This window comes from Pelophylax lessonae (genome assembly GCF_965119305.1).
Source record: "Pelophylax lessonae genome assembly, chromosome: 1".
In the NCBI taxonomy this organism is placed as follows: Eukaryota; Metazoa; Chordata; class Amphibia; order Anura; family Ranidae; genus Pelophylax; species Pelophylax lessonae.
In genome coordinates this window covers 837,754,614-837,776,472 of record NC_138768.1, presented here as the reverse complement: position 1 = coordinate 837,776,472, position 21,859 = coordinate 837,754,614, and positions in this window count along the sequence as shown.

Here is a 21,859-nt window from a genome sequence, read left to right as displayed (position 1 = left end):
CATTCAAGTCAATGGGAGTCAAATTTTTAAAAACAGGTATGAGCATTTTCTAGTTTAAAATGCTGGGAATTGTCATATACTTGGCAAGGGGGGCTGGACACTGCCCTGGGGGACATGAGCCAAAATTCTCTTTGACATGGATCAGCAATGTTAGTAATGCTTTAAGTGAAAGATTCTATTAAAGTGGAGTTCCACCCATTTTTATAACTTTAGATCTATGTAATCCCCTTTAAAACGGCTTTTACCAATGGAAACTTTTTTTTTTTTTTTTTTGCTAGTAAATTCCTCTCCTCACTTCCGGGTCCGATCGGCGATGACGTCATTCGGCGATTCGCAGTATGTGCTGGGATGTATTCTATTCCAGAAATCTCGCAGGAGCTGAGCTGTACTGAGCCGTGCCTGCCCCGCCTCTGCCCCGCCTCCTCTCAGTGAGTTGTATTGTATGCATTGTATTCAGGCCACTCTCTGCCCTGCCTCCGCCCCGCCTCCTCTCATTGAGTTGTATTGTATGCATTGTATTCAGGCCGTTCTCTGCCCCGCCTCCGCCCCGCCTCCTCTCATTGAGTTGTATTGTATGCATTGTATTCAGGCCGTTCTCTGCCCCGCCTCCGCCCCGCCTCCTCTCATTGAGTTGTATTGTATGCATTGTATTCAGGCCGTTCTCTGCCCCGCCTCCGCCCCGCCTCCTCTCAGTGAGCGAGGACTGAAAGCATTATATCCTTACTAAGCTCACTGAGAGGAGTGACATATATCTTTCCCCTTGTTTGTAGACGCAAAGACTTTTGCTCAAACCAATCAAAATATGCTTAATGCAATTTTTTTTTTTTGCAATGATTTTTATTAAAGAAATTAACAAGAACAAGTTATAAGACATAAATGTAATAAAGAGTTTCACAATATCCATATCAAAATAAGAAGAAGAATTGAGGCAGGTGAAATAGGGAACAATATTAGATATACATAGTAAGTTGATAAAGAGACATATGTAGACTTTTCGGAGTACATGTAAGGGACATGAAGATGTCTAGTATAGTAATGGTATCCCCAACATGAAGGGACAGATTCAGTTATTCTTGTTTCTATAGAGGATAAGGTCCAAGAGTCAAAACGGTCAAACGGTAGACTAAAAACAGCTTGAATGTATTTATTACCAATTGTAAAACTAGCTGCCCTATTATGTTAGATCCCATGTTCAGGAGTTGAAACATGATAAACAAAACTTAAAATAGGGTACCCATATAACAGTAGAACAAAGTCCGAATCAATGAACCATAATATGACAGGATATTGGGAAGACAGGTAGGAGGTTACGAATAGAGAAAAAAGGAAAGGGAGAAAAAGGGATAAAGATAAGAGGATAGAAAGAGCAGGTACCGGAGGGAGAAAAAGTGTAACAATGTAGTGTAACAATATATTACAGTGGTTGAGGAAGATAAGAGCAACAAGGTTCCCATACTGTCTCAAAATCTTCATGTTTTGCTAAGAAGATGCTAACCACTTTTTCCTGAGCCATAATCCATGAGATTTTGTGTTTTGTAGCCATCAATGAAATTGAGGGTTGTTTCCATGCGCGAGCTAAAGACACTCTAGCGCCCAGCAACATGAAATGTATCAGTTTAAGGAGTGATTTTGGGCCCTTAACTGGCTTGCTATTTAGCAGAGCGATTTCAGGTGTTTTAGGTATAGCTAGAACAGGTAACCTAGCGCATCATTCTGAAAAGTTTGTTCCAAAACCCTCTAATACGTGGGCATTACCACCAGTTATGAAGAAGGGTGCCCTGGTGACCGCAATCATGGAAACACAACGGAGAAGATCCTGGATACATTTTAGCAGGAACAAATTGCGATTTTTTTAACCAAATATATATGGCAGAATACAAATTGGTCTAAAAGGAGGAAAAATGTAGATGTTTACATTTTTTGGGGGGAATGTTATATAGCTAAATTTGAAAAATATTGTTTGTTTGTTTTTTTTTTTTTTTTGCAGAATTTTTCAGAAACTCTCAAACTGTTCCCAACTTTGTGGGAACAGTTTGAGGATGGCCCCTTCCTGTTCCAACATGACTGCACACCAATGTACAAAGCAAGGTCCATAAAGACATGACCTCAACCTGAATGAACACCTTTGGGATGAATTAGAGTGGAGACTGCAAGCCAGGCCTGTTCTTCAACATCAGTGCACAAAGCAAGGTCCATAAAGGCATGGATGAGCAAGTTTGGGGTGGAGGAACTTGAATGGCCTGCACAGAGTCCTGACCTCAACCTGAATGAACACCTTTGGGATGAATTAGAGTGGAGACTGCAAGCCAGGCCTGCTCTTCAACATCAGTGCCTGACCTCACAAATGCACTTCTGGAAGAATGGTCAAACATTCTCATAGACACACTCCTAAACCTTGTGGACAGCCTTCCCAGAAGAATTGCAGCTGCAAAGGTTGAGGCAACTCAATAGAGAACCCTACGAACTAAGACTGGGATGCTGTTAAAGTTCATGTGCATGCAAAGGCAGGCACCCTATTACCTTTGGTAATATAGTGTATCTAATGCAGCTCAGCCCCTGTTACAGCCACTCACCTTGTTACATGCTACAAAGTTGCAATGTTTCAGTTGTATCACTAAAGGAGAGGAAACTGAGGAAACATTTCCTCCTGTCTGCAGCAGACTGACGACATTATCCCAGATCATCCCACTGATTTAAAAGCTTAAGACTGCTTTGAATGGCAATAGGTGAAACTTTTTTAACCACTTTACCGCTGCTCACTAGAGCTCTACTGCGGCAAAGTGGCTCTTGTAGGTCTGACGACGTAGACCTACGTCGGCAGACACTCCACCTTCTCGCTCCCGCTGTATTCAGTCACAGCAGGAGTCGGGCCAGGGGAGGAGCAGCGGTGATCGCCGCTGCTCTTCCCCGATCGTCGGGGAATCAAGTCTGGAGATCCGCCCGCTTGTGTAAACAAAGCGGGCGGATCTCATAAGTGACAGGCAGGGTCAGATTGCAGGGTTCAGCATAGCTGAACCTGCGATCTGTCCTTGTGTCACTCAGTCACCTCCCCCCACACATATCAGTAAGCAACAGGCATACATTAACCCCTTCCTCTCCAATAAAATTAACCCCTTCACTGCCAGTGTCATTTTTACAGTAACAGTGCATATGTGTAGCACTGATTACTGCAGTAATGTCACTGGTACCCCCAAAAGTGTCAAAAATGTCAGTCAAGGGTCCGATCTGTCCGTCGCAATGTCGCAGTCCTGCAAAAAAATCGCAGATCGCCGCCATTACTCGTTAAGATAAAAAAAACACCAAAAATGACAGAAATCTTTCCCTTAGTTAGTAAACGCAATAACTTTTGCGCAAACCAATCAAAATATGCTTATTGCGATTTTTTTTACCAAAAATATGTAGCAGAAAACAAATTGGCCTAAAATGATAAAAAATTTTGATTTTTACATTTTTTTGGGGGGGGAAATTCATATTCATATAAAAAAATTTGAAAAATATTGTTATTTTTTCAAAATTGTTTATAGCGCAAAAAGTAAAAATCAAACAGGTAATCAAATACCATCAAAAGAAAGCTCTATTTGTGGGGAAAAAAAGGACGTCAATTTCGTTTGGGTACGGCGTTGCATGACCGCACAATTGTCAGTTAAAGTCGCACAGTGCCGAATCGCAAAAAGTGGCCCAGACGTAAGACAGCAAAATCCTCCGGTGGTAAAGTGGTTAAAAATAAATAAATAAATATATATATATATATATATATATATATATATATATATATATATATATATATATATATATATATACTGTATATATATTGATATATATTGTGACATGTCAGGAATCTATTCATGCAAACTTGTAAAGTTACTGAAAATTCTATTTTAAATTGTGGTGTTTACTAGAGTGTACCTTTAGGCAAAAATAAAATAACAAACAACACCATATGGGACGTGTAATATGTTTTTGGAAACGAACAGCAAATTACGTTTCTTGGAATGTCTTTGATTTACAGGCCGTTGTTGCCCGTGAGCTACTGTATTTCAATCAAGGCACAGTATTGACCTATAAACTGGTATGGGGGATTCTGAGGTGAAGGCAATTACAAAAGAATTGATTGGAAACAGTCAGACAGTAATTACATAAAAGGCAAAATTTACTGATTTCTGTGTTTCAATGCTGATTATAATAATATTGTTTTTGAAAGTTGGGATTTTAATTAAGGATACATTTTAAAAAAACCCTTACCATTTTCTTGCAAAAATGAACAAATATCAACATACAGTATGAACCTCAAGCTAACTTAAATGATAACTGTAGCTTTAGTACAGTTGTCTTTGAATGAATTCTTCCACCAACGTGAGTGGTACCCGCCATGTAAAATATGTGCCTTCCTCCTCATTTCAAGGATCTTCAGTGAGCAGCCCTTTGGATCAGACTCTTACTACCGATTTATGGTGGCATCTGTCCATCCAGTGAAGTACAGTTCACCCTTTAAGAATAAATGGACTATGGCACAAACGTGTAGTAAGACGTTTCTCCTTCACAAGAAAAGAGTAACTACCACTTCCACTGAATGTGCCAATGAACAACATTCAGATAAAGAGAAATCATCCTCTGAATTCTGCTAAGAAATTAACACTTCTTGAATCTCCTGTACATCCCCACTACAACCACTAGTCTGGTGACAGTATGTAATAAAAATTGTAAATAAAAATGGTAAAATTACAGTGTCTCTAATCATCGTTGCACCAGCCGCAGTGTCCCTCATCACTGCGATACCAGTCATATTTTCTCTGACCACTGCAACACCAGTAACAGTATCCCTGATCACCATCACACCAGTTACAGTATCCCAGATCACCACCACACCAGGTACAGTATCCCTGATGACCACCATACCAGTTACAATGTCCCTGATACCCGCCACACCAGTTACAGAATCCCTGATCATTGCCACAGTAGTCATTGTGTCACTATAAGGACATGCTCATATGGGCAATGCTCTCTGAAGCATCCATGTTCAGATCACTCTTCAGAGAGTTTTTGACAGGCAGCAAGGAGGTATTATATTGCCTCCTCACCGCCTACTTTAACCCCTTGGACCCTGCACAAAAAAAAACAATTTACTTGAATGTGTCATGATTGGTGGCCGTTCATGGTTTTACTGTTCCCCAACCTCACTTGTGAACAAGCTATAATAGTGCATCCAGTCACAGTTCTCTGATCACCACTAGGGATGATCGAATGGTTCGGGTCGACCATCGGTTCGACCCGAACATTGACTGTTCGAGGTTCGGCCGAATTTAGAACTTTTTGCTGAAAAAGTTCGGAATTCGGCAACCAGAACCGACCAAAATGCAATGGGACAGGAAATGGGCTTTAAAAGCCCATGATTGGACCAGAACCATTAGTAAAAGCCAATTGAGGGGGCAGGAGAATGCTAGGAATGTGATTGGAGTGACTAGGGGGTCCCTAGGCCAATCATTAGTGAATACGCCCCCCAGTATATAAGATAGCCCCCGCCAATTTCCTAGCATTGTAATACAGGGACATGGAAGAGAGTGGAAGCAGTTCTGTTAATTTTACTTTAAAAGTGTCATTTAGCATTTATTAGTGTGAGGAAAGGGATATCTAGTGTAGTTAGGGTGCTCTTTACACTTTAGTTAGATGCAAAAATGTAGTTTCTGTAGGGAAAGTGTTAAGTGCCAGGGTGACCGTAATGTAGTGTAGGGTGAACTGACTGCTATGGCAGGGTGACCAAACCCTTCCATTTCAGGGTGACCGTAGTGTAGTGTAGGGTGAACTGACACTGACTGCTATGGCAGGGTAACCAAACCCTTCCATATCAGGGTGACCGCTATAGAGAAAAGATTTTCTCTTAAGTCACATTCGGTGCACTAATATGGCTTCTCGCCGGTCAGCTTGCTTTTTGGCTGCAGGCGTTTATAGGGATTTTTTGAGCACATGTTTGGAGTCAGGCATGACATCTGAACATGTGTATAGGGGGTATATATACACACCCATGTATGTATATATACACCTGCACATATATAGGTGTGAAAAGAGCAGAAAACACTACTTGTGCTAATGAAATAATTAACACCAATATAGTTACGCTCCTATCACACCTATATATGTGTATGTGTAAAATACATATAAGTGTGTGTGTATATATATACCCCTATACAGAAGTTCAGATGTGTTGCCTGCCTCCAAAGAACCCAAAAAAATGCCCAAAAAACGCTAGCGCCAAAAAAAAACGCCCCGGTGTGTTGTTGCAGGCATTTTTTGGGGGTTTTTGGAGGCAGGAAAAACATCTGAACTTGTGTATAGTGGTATATATACACACATACTTATATGTATTTTACACTTACACATATATAGGTGTTATAGGAGCGGAGCCATATTAGTGTTAATTATTTCATTAGCGCAAGCATATATTTCTGCTACTATCACACCTATATATGTCTAGGTGTATATATACATATAAGTATGTGTGTATATATACCCGTATACACAAGTTCAGATGTTTTGCCTGCCTCCAAAGAACCCAAAAAAATGCCCAAAAAAACGCTAGCGCCAAAAAAAAAAACGCCCAGGTGTGTTGTTGCAGGCATTTTTTGGGGGTTTTTGGAGGCAGGCAAAACATCTGAACTTGTGTATACAGGTATATATACACACATACTTATATGTATATATACACCTAGACATATATAGGTGTGATAGTAGCAGAAATATATGCTTGCGCTAATGAAATCATTAACACTAATATGGCTCCGCTCCTATAACACCTATATATGTGTAAAATACATATAAGTATGTGTGTATATATACCACTATACACAAGTTCAGATGTTTTGCCTGCCTCCAAAAAACCCCCAAAAATGCCTGCAACAACACACCTGGGCGTTTTTTTTTTTTTTTTTTTTTGGCGCTAGCGTTTTTTTGGGCTTTTTTTGGGTTCTTTGGAGGCAGGCAAAACATCTGAACTTCTGTATATGGGTATATATACACACATACTTATATGTATTTTACACTTACACATATATAGGTGTTATAGGAGCAGAGCCATATTAGTGTTAATTATTTCATTAGCGCAAGCATATATTCCTGCTACTATCACACCTATATATGTCTAGGTGTATATATACATATAAGTATGTGTGTATATACACATATACACAAGTTCAGATGTTTTGCCTGCCTCAAAAGACCCCAAAAAATGCCCAAAAAAACGCTTGCTACTAAACCGGCAAGGTGTGAAAAGAGAGAAGCCACTATCCTGTTCTATAAGTGACCTAATACAAACAATCTTTTTTTTTTATGGTTCTGGACATGCTACAGAGCTGAAACTTCACAGGTACACTTTTTAGACCCCCCTGATACTAAATCCAAAGACATTTTTTTTTTTTTTTTATATTTTTCAATAATTGGCTCTCTATCAAAAATGAAAATTTTTAAGAACTTTTTTTGTGTGATTAATAATCCCTGTGGTATGACCCAGAACCCTATACACTTTTTAGGGGCATTTATTGGGTTTTAGGGCTTCAAAATTGTGTTTTTTGATTACCGAAGTTCGGGTCCCATTGATTTCAATGGGGTTCTGAAATCCGGGCCGAACTTAAGGGAAGTTCGGATGTTCTGGCCGAACCGTACTTTTGAAAAGTTCGATCATCCCTAATCACCACCACACTAGCCATAGTGTCACCTGACCTGTGTAGCTAGAGTCAGTGTTCCTGATTTGTCTGTTTATTGGCCACATTTCTGCCTATTCCGGTCCTTTGCCCATATCCTGACCATGTCTCTGCCTGCACCTGAACTAACCCATTTGCACATCCGACTAAATATGTTCCTGCGAGACACCAGTCCCAGCCATCCCCTGTGGACAACTGCACTTCTGGAACCAAAGCAACTCTTTTCTTCTTCCTTTATTTATTCACCTTTACTTCCTGGCCAATTAACATGGCATTCCTGGGGACAGCCATGTACCAGTAGGCAAGGTTGCTTGGCTTATATAAACTGGGACTGCTATTGGTGGCAATACACTAAGCTATATTCTCTGACCACTTGTATAGAGGCGACCATTACAGTACATTGGTTTTGATACAATTGCTTGATTTGTGTGATACACAAGATACATTGTCTGGTACATAATCAGTCCAAACAGTGAAAACGTCTTACACATGTGGTATCTCTATAGGAGTAGCAGAATGTGTTTTGGGGTGAATTCTAATTATGCTCATGCTGGGGACAACTTTTTGTAAAAAAAATAAATTAAATTTTTATTAATGCGTTTTCCAAAAGCTTGTGGCAAAAAAGTCTTCAAAAGACTCCCCATGCTTATTGTGGTCATTTTATGGGTGTTTCAACTATCCTGGTGCTCCAGGGCCCCCAAAAATGTGATAGGTAGTCAGGAAATCAGATAGGCCCTTAGAAAGTCTAAAGGTACTCCTTGGATTTTGGATCCCTCTATGTGGATAGGCTGTGAAAAAGTCTTATACAAGTGATATCCCCATACTCAGGAGGAGTAGCAGAATATGTTTTGCGGTGTAATGCGGTCTAAGTATGCCTATGATGTGTGCTAGACATATTTTGTTAAATTGACAATTTTGTGCGTAAAAAAAAAAAATTAAATTTTCATGCCTACATTTTCCAAAAACTTGTGGTAAAAAAATTACATTTTCAAAAGGCTCATTATGCCTCTTAGAAAATACCTTGGAGTGTTTGCTTTACAAAATTGGGTCATTTTAGGTGTTTCCATTGTCCTGGTGCTCCAGGGCCTCCAAAAATTTAGTGCCGAGATACCATCACTAGTTAAAATTAAATAAAACCAGGACAGACCAATCCAAATGAAAAAATTGATATATAAATGGGAGTAATCACACTAATAATTAAACAAAATTAATTTAAAAATCAGTACATTATATAGACCATTCAACTAATAGTGATGTGCCAAAAAAAGTGAGTATCTAACAAAAGTGCAATGTGGTGCAGAGATTTAATCTCTGATTAAATGTAGTGCAAGTAAACCAAGTAAATCCAAAGTGGAACATAGAAAAATAGTCACTCCAAAAGGGGTAATAGTGCAAAAAATAAATTCTGAAGAGAATCTATATCAAACAAAGCAACTGGTGGGTCAGGGTGTGTATCCACTCCTGGAATAATGTGCTGCTATCATCAGGTGAAATGTATGTTTACTTCCCCAATTCACCCACTAGGGGTCTCACGCAGTTAGATGGCAAAAAAAGTAATGCCTTCCTTTCAATAGGGCATTCCACTAGACTCGGTATACTCCAAAGGGGTTAGCACATGTGAAAAAAAGAAGACAATATAAAAAAGTCGACATATATAGGAGACATAGAAGCAGATCCTGACTTCAAATATTAAACTCACATTTATTAGACATAAAGACAGCTTGAACAAACATAGCTCCAAAAGGATCACATCGACAAACATTAAACCTGCCCACCGCTTGATACCTCTACGCGTTACGCCATAACCATCATGGCTTCAACTGGAGGAAGAATCCAAGCGGTGCACACACCGCTCAGAATCTTCTTATTATTATTTTTTTATATAGTTATATGTCGGAACACATTTAGGTGGCAGCAGCAGCTGGTATTTTATTTACCATGGGTTTGCTTTTTTCAAAAGGTAGCGCACATTTATATTTGATTTGAATTAGTCGGGAAATTAGATGCATGATTTAGGTGTAATTTGTGCTACTTGAAAGCCCAAAGGTGCTCCTTGGATTTTGAGTCCCTCTGTGTGGCTGGGCTGTGAAAAAGTCTCATACATGTGGTATCCCTATACTCACTGTTTTGGGATGTAATTTTAAGTATTCCCATGCTGTGTGTGAGACAAACCTTGTTGAAATGACAGCTTTGTGAAAACAAAATGTACTTAATGTTTTAATTTTCCAAAAATTGTGAAAACAAATTACAACTTCAAAAAACTCGCTATACCTTTTACTAAATACTTTGGATTGTCTATTTTCCCAAACGGGGTAATTTGAGAGGAGTTTGTGCTGTCCTGGCTTTTTATTGCCTCAAGAAATTATATAGACAGTCAGTACATCAGGATTGATAATTTTTCAAATATATATACACCATAGTTTGTAGACTCTATACCGTTCACACAGACTAAATAATATACAGTACACTGATTTGTTTGTTTTTTTAAGAGTGGTAATTAAATACCACCAAAAGAAAGTTCCATCTGCCTCAAAAAATAATAAAAAATGTAATTTGGGTACAGTGTTGCATGACTGAGTAATTGTCATTCAAAGTGTGGCAGCGCTGAAAACCTAAAAATGGCCTGGGCAGTAAGAGATTGAAAGTGTCCAGTATTAAGGTGGTTAATAACATTTCCTTTTTTGCCTCATTCAGACAAAACAAATAAATACACGTACATTAGCTTGTTCCTTGTCAGCACATACTCCTGCATTCCAATTGGTTGCCATAAATTACTGGACCAATGAATGATCACATAAGAAAAAAGCTCTTTAACAAACAAGGCTAAAAGTAATTTAGGCAAAACAAAGAGGCACTTGTAAATATTTTATAAGTAAGCCTGTGCAATTAAAAAAAATTAAGGCTGAACAGCTAGATGCTTGAATAAATGTAATTATAATTGGCTTTCTTTAGTTTAAAGTGTTGTACGACTTCTCTGTTTTTCAGGCTTGCTAGCTTTATGCAGTCTCTGTTGGTTTGGTACCTTGTACTTGGCTACCCCACTGTGTCTTTCACAGTTGTCACTACTTTATACTGCTCAGTTACTTTAAAATAAATGTGAAAACTCGGATTCTCAAACAAACAAGGCACACCATAGTCATATTGGAATTAGTCAGTGTCGGTAAAGGCAAATGTTGAGATGCAACGTGACCACTTCAGAATACCAGTGCATGGCCTGGGCAGTGGGCAGTATGAAGTCAAAGTGAAATGTAAACAAATCCGCGCTTAGGATAATTCTAGATTCCTGGTATTTAGTATTGGCTGCAGCCCACCTTTATACTATATTACTAAGAATATAGTGAGAATGAAGAGAAAGGAGGGGGAAGGTGTATGGCGCTGCCAAAAACTGCTGATGTTTCTATATGTCCAAAATTTAGGCGTTATAGATACATACAAAATAAATCACCACTATGAATAAAGTGTCCAGTGCATCCTATGTGTCTTCCTATTGAATGTGCAATACTAAAAGATAATACAAATAAATAATAAATAATTGTGCTGAAAAGTGGATATAGAATAAGTGAAATTTGGTATGATGAGAAAATTAGATGAAATGTATGAATTAAAAAATAGATAAAGGGGTGGATTTGTACAGAATAAAAATAAATATATAAAAAATATAAAAATGGATCCACTTAAAGTATGACTTAAATAAGGTGCACAATAGGTAGATAAATATTATAGCAGCAATGATACAAGAATAAATAAGTCCGTTACACCTAAGAAAGAACAAATAGTCCCACAATGCAAGAAAATTCCTAAAAAACTTGGCAAAAAAAGGTGACTTGAGTGCAGGTGTTCTGATGAAATATTAAAGGTGCTCAGGTATATGGTGACCGTTCAGTGCTCCCCGCACCCCTTGGACCGCACTCACCAGAACTATGTACCCCTGCAGGGGTATCAGGCCTTGTCTATAATCCTGGATCTTCTCCACTGACCATCAAAGTGGTTGGGTGGTCCGATTATCTACCCGAATCTTGTGAACCAGGTTCCTTGATGTTAGGGTCCGAAGGTGTATCGATATATGGGGGAAGAAGGCTCACATAGAGTAGTACTGCTAAGTTTTAAAATACTTTATTGTATATAAAAATTAGGTACTCACAAAGGGAATAGAGGGTAATGGCATAGAAAGCAATAATAGCGCACTTCCGGGACGCCGTGCGTTCCACAGGGCGGATGTGCGTTCCACTTAGGCGGATGTGACGCGATGACGCTCTACGTACGTTTCGTCGTGATGACTCCTGAAGACGTCATCACGACGAAACGTACGTAGAGCGTCATCGCGTCACATCCGCCTAAGTGGAACGCACATCCGCCCTGTGGAACGCACGGCGTCCCGGAAGTGCGCTATTATTGCTTTCTATGCCATTACCCTCTATTCCCTTTGTGAGTACCTAATTTTTATATACAATAAAGTATTTTAAAACTTAGCAGTACTACTCTATGTGAGCCTTCTTCCCCCATATATCGATACACCTTCGGACCCTAACATCAAGGAACCTGGTTCACAAGATTCGGGTAGATAATCGGACCACCCAACCACTTTGATGGTTAGTGGAGAAGATCCAGGATTATAGACAAGGCCTGATACCCCTGCAGGGGTACATAGTTCTGGTGAGTGCGGTCCAAGGGGTGCGGGGAGCACTGAACGGTCACCATATACCTGAGCACCTTTAATATTTCATCAGAACACCTGCACTCAAGTCACCTTTTTTTGCCAAGTTTTTTAGGAATTTTCTTGCATTGTGGGACTATTTGTTCTTTCTTAGGTGTAACGGACTTATTTATTCTTGTATCATTGCTGCTATAATATTTATCTACCTATTGTGCACCTTATTTAAGTCATACTTTAAGTGGATCCATTTTTATATTTTTTATATATTTATTTTTATTCTGTACAAATCCACCCCTTTATCTATTTTTTAATTCATACATTTCATCTAATTTTCTCATCATACCAAATTTCACTTATTCTATATCCACTTTTCAGCACAATTATTTATTATTTATTTGTATTATCTTTTAGTATTGCACATTCAATAGGAAGACACATAGGATGCACTGGACACTTTATTCATAGTGGTGATTTATTTTGTATGTATCTATAACGCCTAAATTTTGGACATATAGAAACATCAGCAGTTTTTGGCAGCGCCATACACCTTCCCCCTCCTTTCTCTTCATGAAGTCAAAGTGGCAAGACCTCATCTGTGATGTCAACTTGGGATAGGTGAACTGTTCGGCCTGAGCATGAGTTTGTGCCAAACATTGGCTGTTCACCAGTTTGACTGACACCCGAATTGTCGGGGCATTTGACCATTTGTTTGGCCCGCTGAATGACCACAATGCACTGTGCCGCAGCAGTGCATTGGAAGCCCTGATTGGCTGAAGCAAGAAAAGCTTTGCCAATTCTGGGCACAGAGCACTGTCAGAACAGGACTCTGTTCAGTGCTACTAAAGATTTATTGTGCTATTCTGATTCTATTGTCATTGTAGAATATAAGTTTTGTGTAAATCTAGTGATAGCTCAGTCAGTGTGAGTGTAGTGTGACTATTCATTTTTACTTTAGTGTCACTCTAGTGTGAATCTAATGATAGTTCAGTCAGTGTGATTGGAGTATCCTAACCATTAATTTTTACTTGAGTGTCAGGGCAGGTTTACTGCATTATATTTCTGTGCATTAGTGCATGCTTAATGAAGTATATTTCTGTGCATTACTGCACGATTAACGCAGTACATTTTTTGTGTGTTAGTGCACATTTAACGCAGTATATTTCAGAGCAATACTGCACGTTTAACGCAGTATATTTCTGTGTGTTATTGCACATTTAACGCAATATATTTCAGTGCATTACGAGCCATTTACTGCAGTATATTTCTGTGCGTCAGTGCATGTTTAACACAGTATATTTCTGTGTGTTACTGCACGTTTAATGCAGTATATTTCTGTGTGTTAGTGCATGTTTAATATAGTATATTTCTGTGTTACTGCATGTTTAGCGCAGTATATTTCTGTGCATTAGTACACGTTTAACGCAGTATATTTCTGTGCATGACTGCAAATTTAACGCAGTATATTTCAGTGAGTTATATGCCATATTACGCAGTATATTTCTATGCATTAATGCACATTTAACGCAGCATATTACAGTGAGTTATGTGCTGTTTAACGCAGTATATTTCTGTGTGTTACTGCATGTTTAATGCAGTATACTTCTGTACGTTAGTGCACGTTTAATGCAGAATATTTCTGTGCATTACTGCACGTTTATGGCAAAATATTTCTGTGCATTAGTGCATGTTTTTTGCAGTATATTTTAGTGCGTTATGTGCCGTTTAACGCAGCATATTTCAGTGCATTAGTGCTTGTTTAACGCCATATATTTCTGTGCATTAGTGAACGTTTAATGCAGTATATTTCAGTGCGTTCCTGCACGGTTAACCAGTATATTTCTGTGCTTTAGTGCACGTTTAATGCAGTATATTTCTATGCATTACTGCACATTTAATGCATCTTAGCGTGTTACATGCCATTTAACGCAGTATATTTCAGTGCTTTGGTGCACATTTCATACAGTATATGTGTGTTACTGCACGTTTAACGCAGTATATTGCTGTGCATTAGTGCACGTTTAACACAGTATATTTCTGTGCGTTACATGCCATTTACCGCAGTATATTTATGTGTGTTAGTGCACACTTAATGAAGTGTATTTCTGTGTGTTACTGCACGATTAACGCAGTATATATCTGCGCATTGTGTGCATTTTAAAGCAGTACATTTCTGTGCGTTAGTGCACATTTAACGCAGTATATTTAAGTACTTGTGCTAAAGTGAAAAAAAGATGTAAATAAAATAAATAGGAAAAAAAAAATGTAGCCGCCCCCGTCGCCGTGAGCTCACGAATGAAAGAAAACATATACGGAAGTCGCGCCCGCAAATGAAATCGCTGTTCAAACCACACATGAAACTGGTAAACGTTAACATTTTTTAAAGCGACGTCTATGGAGATTTTTATTGACCGTAGTTTGTCGCCATTCCGCGAGTGTGCACAATTTTAAACCGTAACATGTTGGGTATCTATGTACTTGACATGACATCATCTTTCGCAATATACAAAAAAAATGGGCTAACTTTACTGTTTAGTTTTTTTTTTTATATGCAGTAAAATGTAATTTTTCCAAAAAAATGGTGTTTGAAAGAGCGCTGCGCAAATACCGCGTGACAAAAAATATTGCAATGACTGCCATTTTATTTTCCAGAGTCTTTGCTAAAAAAATATATATAATGTTTGAGTGTTCTACGTAGTTTTCTAGCAAAAACCACTGATTTTATCTTGTGAACAACATGTGTCAAAAATGGGCTCAGTCCTTAAGTGGTTAAGGGGGCCCCCCAGGCACAATATTTAAAGGAATTTTTTATTTTTATTGTTTCACTTTAAGCATTATTAAAATCACTGCTCCTGTAAAAACGATTGTTTTACATTTTTTTTTTTGCATTGATTCATGTCCCCCAGGGCAGTACCCAGGTCCCCATACACTTTTGGGGGTAATTACTTGCATTTAAGCCTTTAAAATTAGGACTTTTGATTTTTTATGTTCATATCCCATAGACTTTAATGGAGTTCGTATGTTCGCTATAACATTTCACTCGTTTGAGATGTTCTGGTGCAAACCGAACAGGGGGGTGTTCGGCTCATCACTACTTCTTTTACCTCTTCCAAAGTTCAGGCACTTCTTTGAGAAGCAACTTAGGAAAAATAAGGGAGAAGAGGCTCACAAAACATGAAACCATGATAACTGCATGGCATTCGTCAATTTGTTTTCTGATGGGAACAACAGTGGACCATATCTAAATAATGTGTTTTGAAAAATCCACTTGAAGTCTCTATCAGAAGCCAGCTTGACTATGCAGAACTACAACTGGGACACAGGGGCACAGCCTTGCCACTCTAGTTGAGGAGGTATCTGAACTAGGACCTTTAATGGCAAGATCACCAGATTTTATTTTATTAAAGTCTACATATTTAACATTTTAAATTTTTTTTTTTTTCTATCCAATTAAATCTTATATTCGATTTTATTGAGAGGGTTTACATATACGTGTTGCAATCATAAGTAATAAACTTACAGAACACACTGTAGTTCTACTTTAATAAAAGCTAAATGAAAAACAGAAAACATGTTTCTTCAGACATAAAAAGGTTCTTCTCCCGTAATTGAGTTGGCATTATAAATCTTTTACTTGTTCATTTTTTTCTCCCTACAGATATTCGATTTTTACTTCCACCTCCAAATGAAGTTCTTCAGCTTGACTATGACTATATGATCCTCAGTCTTGTTCATTATTAAATGTATCTAACCTATGTTCATGCTGACTTCCTACATCAGTTTGGAGGAAATAAAAGACCATTGTTTTATAATCCAATCACTTTACAACCCTCTTCGGAGGTTGTATCAAGTATAATATTCTGACTTTCATTTTCTCATTTTTATTAAAATGCACTCTGTGAACTTTAGAAACAAAAACCTCTTCTGTTTTATATTTGTAATACTGCCCTCTTATAGAATGTTTAAGGATGAAAGTGCTGCCTCTATTTTCTCAAAGGGATTTGTGAAGAATGGTTGTAATATTCCAATATGGAACTGCACATGCGGAGTGTTACTGCATCGGTGGGATAATTTGTAACAGACTGCTAACATTGGCCATTGGCGCCTCTTAGCCTTTTGTATTTTGTGGTTAGCATGAACAATGAGAGAAGATATCTCATAAAAGAAGAATGAATTTACTTGTCTTTCAAGTGGCCTTTTTGTTGGAAATCTGCTCCTTTGCCACAATTCGGCTACTGCAGGTACTCGACTTTTGGTGAGCACTGGAGCTGGCAGAGCAACAGAAGGATCAAAAAAATAACCAGCAGCTCCTTTGCATATAGCACTACAATATATTAAAGCGTAACTCCACTTTTGAAAAAAAAAACATGTCCTAGCACTTATGGATCTTAAATAAACTAACATCAATGAATAAATAAATAAGTGAGTGAGTGATGGCTGCTGCTGACTAATAAGGTGTATGTGCCTTTAAAAGTAAAACTGTGCGAGTCAGCGCTGCCGTGAGTATTACAAATTCTCAAATATGTATATCAATATATCAATAAATATACCAACATTTTCAAAACAAATATCAGTGTGATATTGCAAATATAAAGTGCTATGTGCCAATCGTGCCAACATATACATGAGTAATCATAAAATAAATAAATAAATATCACAATGCATATATCAAAATAAATGTCCTTTAGTTATTTGTGCACAGTTCATAAGGTGGCTGTTTAAAAGTGCTTCAGTGCTCAATTCCACTCAAAGTGCTGGTTTCCCCCTGAGTGTCCCCACTCAACGGAACACTGTGTACATAATTGGTAATTGATAGCTGTGCTGTAAAGTGTCCCTGGAAATTTAAATTTTAAATGTTGGCAACTATGTGTGTATATAAGCCTTATACACAGATATGGAACAAGAGAGAAAATTCCCCTAGGGCATGGGACTTTAGTGGCAATAACCAGACCTTGAGTAGTATGTTTCAACAAATTTATTATTCTACAAGTCAGTTATGAAAATATGTTTCAAAAAGAACAATCATAAATGAACAACACTTAAAAACACAAGTGGCCATATGTTACGTCTTTAGGACTGGAGGTAGCTGAGATTTCCACAAATGACCAAACGCGTTTCGGTCAATCGCCTTTATCAATGGTCAGGTAGGAACAGATCTCAGACTGGAGGATATGAAAGATAGCAATAAGTAACACATAATGATGGTTTGTCAACAATATCTCAATTAATAAGAAATTGTACAAAAAATATATACAAAGCATTTACTGTACCATAGCTATAGCTTCTATATATTTGTTCACAGTATCAGTGTTCTGTATTTAAATACGTACCCCATAGAGTGGTCCAAGACGAGTAAGACCACAAATATTAAAAACAAGCAGGTGACACCTGCGTTCTAAAGAACTGCTGTGTTCTTGACAAAGCTCTGCCTAGGTAGAGAGTATGTAGATAGCTAAAAAGATATAATAAAATATTTACAAAAATGTGAGGGGTGTACTCACTTTTGTGAGATACTGTGTGTAATACATATTTACAAGCAGGTTACAACACAGTGAGTATCATTTATTGCTCCATCAAGGAATACTATGGGCAGCAACTTCAGGAATCTCTATCCTTTTCAGTTTTTAATTTCTATCCTGCAATATGTAGTAGAAATGAAAATATGTGCATTCAAGTCCTAAATGACTTCCATACAACACATGTGATACTAAGGAGGTGTAATCACAAGGTAAACGTTACATGAGATAAATTAATTCTGAGCTAGGATGTGTGCAATAAGGCTGCAGCCTACCTCACATATCCCAGTGTATGGGATATGAAAATGGAAAGAATGCAAGAAGGAGGGATATGTGGTGCTGCCTTTACCATGTATATAAAAACGTGTCAAGTATATAAATAAATAAAATAATAAAGGTGCTATTAAACCCATGCATACATAAAAGTATAAGTAATAAAAACGTTACATATTCATATGTATAAATTGCTTACACACAACCTGGAACCAACACTAGTTTGCAAGCAACCAAGCGCTTAGAGAGGATAACTACCTCTAATACGGTGTGATAACAAATGCTGCTACTTAATGAAAATAACATGAGTAGGAGAATATGTGTAAATACAAACGATATGTAAATACAAAAAATTCTAGTAGCGCAAACAAGAATGATAAGCTCACTCCCCAATCACAATCACTGAAAACTTGATAAAATCCAGTAAAGACTGTATAAATAAAATATAAATAAAATATATAAAATATATTATAAATAATAGTCCCAACATGGATCAGTCCACCAAAGCAGCGTAGAAAAACATATGACAAATAGCGATAATCCACACTGATGTATCCCTTGAGAAATCCTAATCGGTGCAGAAATAAAGGATCACCTTGACCACCACCACTGTGCTCTGAAGGGGGGAAGGTAATGCACACTCACCGACTTCACTGGCCCAGTGATTCTCACCACTGAGCAAACAAGCCACACTACACCCACTTCCGCTCGGGACTCCGGATTGGGACCAATCAGACCAATGACAGGTTCTGCTGCATCCACTTGGGGTTCCGGGATAGGACCGATAATGGGCTCAATCAAATACAAGAGACATCCTTCCCTTGCATGTCTCTTGTATTTGATTGAGCCCATTTGTCATAGGTTTTCAAAGCTGCTTTGGTGGACTGATCCATGTTGGGACTATTATTTATAATATATTTTATATATTTTATTTATATTTTATTTATACAGTCTTTACTGGATTTTATCAAGTTTTCAGTGATTGTGATTGGGGAGTGAGCTTATCATTCTTGTTTGCGCTACTAGAATTTTTTGTATTTACATATCGTTTGTATTTACACATATTCTCCTACTCATGTTACATATTCATAGTTTGCATATTTTGCAAGAGTTTGCTATGAATATGCAAGGGTTAACATGGGGTTACACCTTCTTAGTATCTCATGTGTTGAACACATGGAACCCATATAGAACCTGAGTACACATATCTCCATCTCTACTGCATAATGGAGATCAGTAATTAAAAAGAGAAGGGGTGATTGAGGTTGCGGGGGTATTCTTTGATATGTTATGCTCACTGTGGTGTAACCTCCAATTATTTTTTTTATTTTGGTGTGATTTATTTATTTTTATTTTTTTTTGGGGGGGGGGGCACTGAGTTACAGGCCTAGATAACCACTGGGGAATTCCTGTTAGCCAGCTGGCTTGAATATCTGCTCATGAGCAAATACAATAATGCAATGAACTTACCAAGATACAATTGCCTATATATGTCTCTGAGGACAACTTCCTGGTATCTGTGTGAGTTAGACCTTATGTGCATGATGATGTCAAAGGGTTCCAACTCTGCCCAGCGCGTTTCATTCAATCAACTTTGTCTGGAGTGGTCTCAAAACCCAGAAAAGCATTTGTTTCCTAATGATGTAAGGAAAGGAAACAATGGTGCTGGACCCGCATGAGTTGGATCATGCCAGGAAATTATTGGATTCGCTGGGTGCATAAGTAAGTTATTTTAGCCCTAAAGCAGCAAAAAAGGTAAGGGGGTGAAAAGCTAAATTAGCCTTGGGGATGGGTAGTTGAAGTTTCTCTTTAACTGCATGATTTTTCCTTTTCTGCTCAATTGGTATTTAATAAGAACTTGAAAAATCTGTTCCCTTATACAGCAATATAACTCTTTCCATTTTTCTGGCACCATGTAAATAAAATTGCAGTAATTTCACATAAACCACTTTATGAATCAACTTGCTCATTTCCTTTAGAGTCTTGTATTTTCTTTGAGATGTGCAATTGACCCTTGCCTTTGTCGTATGTTGGTTGCTAAGGAGCGTTATCATTGTATTGAGGTCTCTCAGGAATCGCTCATTATTTACTGCTCATAAAACATATTCAATTTCAGTTTCATTACAAAGAAGTAGGTAGAAGAGCCCACAGTGCAGATGACCTGAAACTTTCCAACTTGACAGTCACTTCTACTAGTAATGTTAAAGCTGAACTCCCGGATAAGCAAATGTTGTCCAAATACAAGAGCCCTATGCATTCTTCCTTGAATCTTGATGTTCTTTGTATATTTCTTTCAGATATATGGAGTAATCCAGTGTGAGACTTTCCCTCTGTTCAGGAGCTTCCTGTAATAAAGACCGCTCACTGCTGCTCTCTCTCCTTGTGCTGGGTGACTGGTCCTGCCTGATCCCCCTCTCTCATTTTCTGTAGGCAGCCCATAGTGGGTGAAGCCTGCTAGGACACTCCCAAAGCTCTGCTCTGTGCACAGGCTATGTACAGTGCAGGGATGATGCTACTTTTACAAGGTAATATCTTGATTTGAAATGGCTTTTGGTGCACACAAGATAGATTAATATTGTTTGTGAATCTTGGAGAATTTATTTAACCACTTTACGTCCGCTCACTGTGCCTCTACTGCGGCACAGGGGCTCGTTATCGTCCTACATCGCTGGACTCCTCCCCCTGTAGGCGGCGCTCGCGCGCCGCCGGAGGCGCGCTCCCGCTGTTTTCATTCAGAGCGGGTGTCGGGCCAGGGGAAGAGCGGCGGTGATCGCCGCTGCTCTTCCCCGATCGTTGGGGAATCTAGTTTGGAGATCCGCCCGCCTGTGTAAACAGAGCGGGCGGATCTCCTAAGTGACAGGGAGTGACAGATCGGAGTGTTCAGCATAGCTGAACATCCGATCTGTCCCTGACTCACTCAGTCACCTCCCCCCCCACGTCAGTAAGCACCAGGCATACATTAACCCCTCCCTCTCCAATAAAATTACCCCTTCCCTGCCAGTGTAATTTTTACAGTAACAGTGCATATATATAGCACTGATTACTGCAGTAATGCCACTGGTACCCCCAAAAGTGTCAAAAATGTCAGTCAAGGGTCCGATCTGTCCGCTGCAATGTCGCAGTCCCGCAAAAAAAAATAGCAGATCGCCGCCATTACTCGTTAAAAAAAAAACCAACAAAAATGACAGAAATCTTTCCCTTAGTTAGTAAACGCAATAACTTTCGCGCAAACCAATCAAAAAAACGCTTATTGCGATTTTTTTTTACCAAACATAGGTAGCAGAAAACAAATTGGCCAAAAATGTTAAAAAAATTTGATTTTTACATATTTTTTGGGAGGAATTTCATATAAAAAATGTTAAAAATATTGTTATTTTTTTCAAAATAAACGCTCTTTTTTGGTTTATAGCGCAAAAAGTAAAAATCGCACAGGTGATCAAATACCACCAAAAGAAAGCTCTGTTTGTGGGAAAAAAAGGACATAAATTTTGTTTGGGTACGGTGTCGAACGACCGCGCAATTGTCAGTTAAATTCGCACAGCGCCGAATCGCAAAAAGTGGCCTGGACGTAAGACAGCAAAATCCTCCGGTGGTAAAGTGGTTAAATTAGAAATTTTGTGACCAGATTCTAACTTTAGATATCATGTTAACCCCTTCCCAGATTTGGATAGTCATATGCTGTCTTACTTGATGTTTTTTGACCCATGGGTATTTTCTGCTTTGTAAAT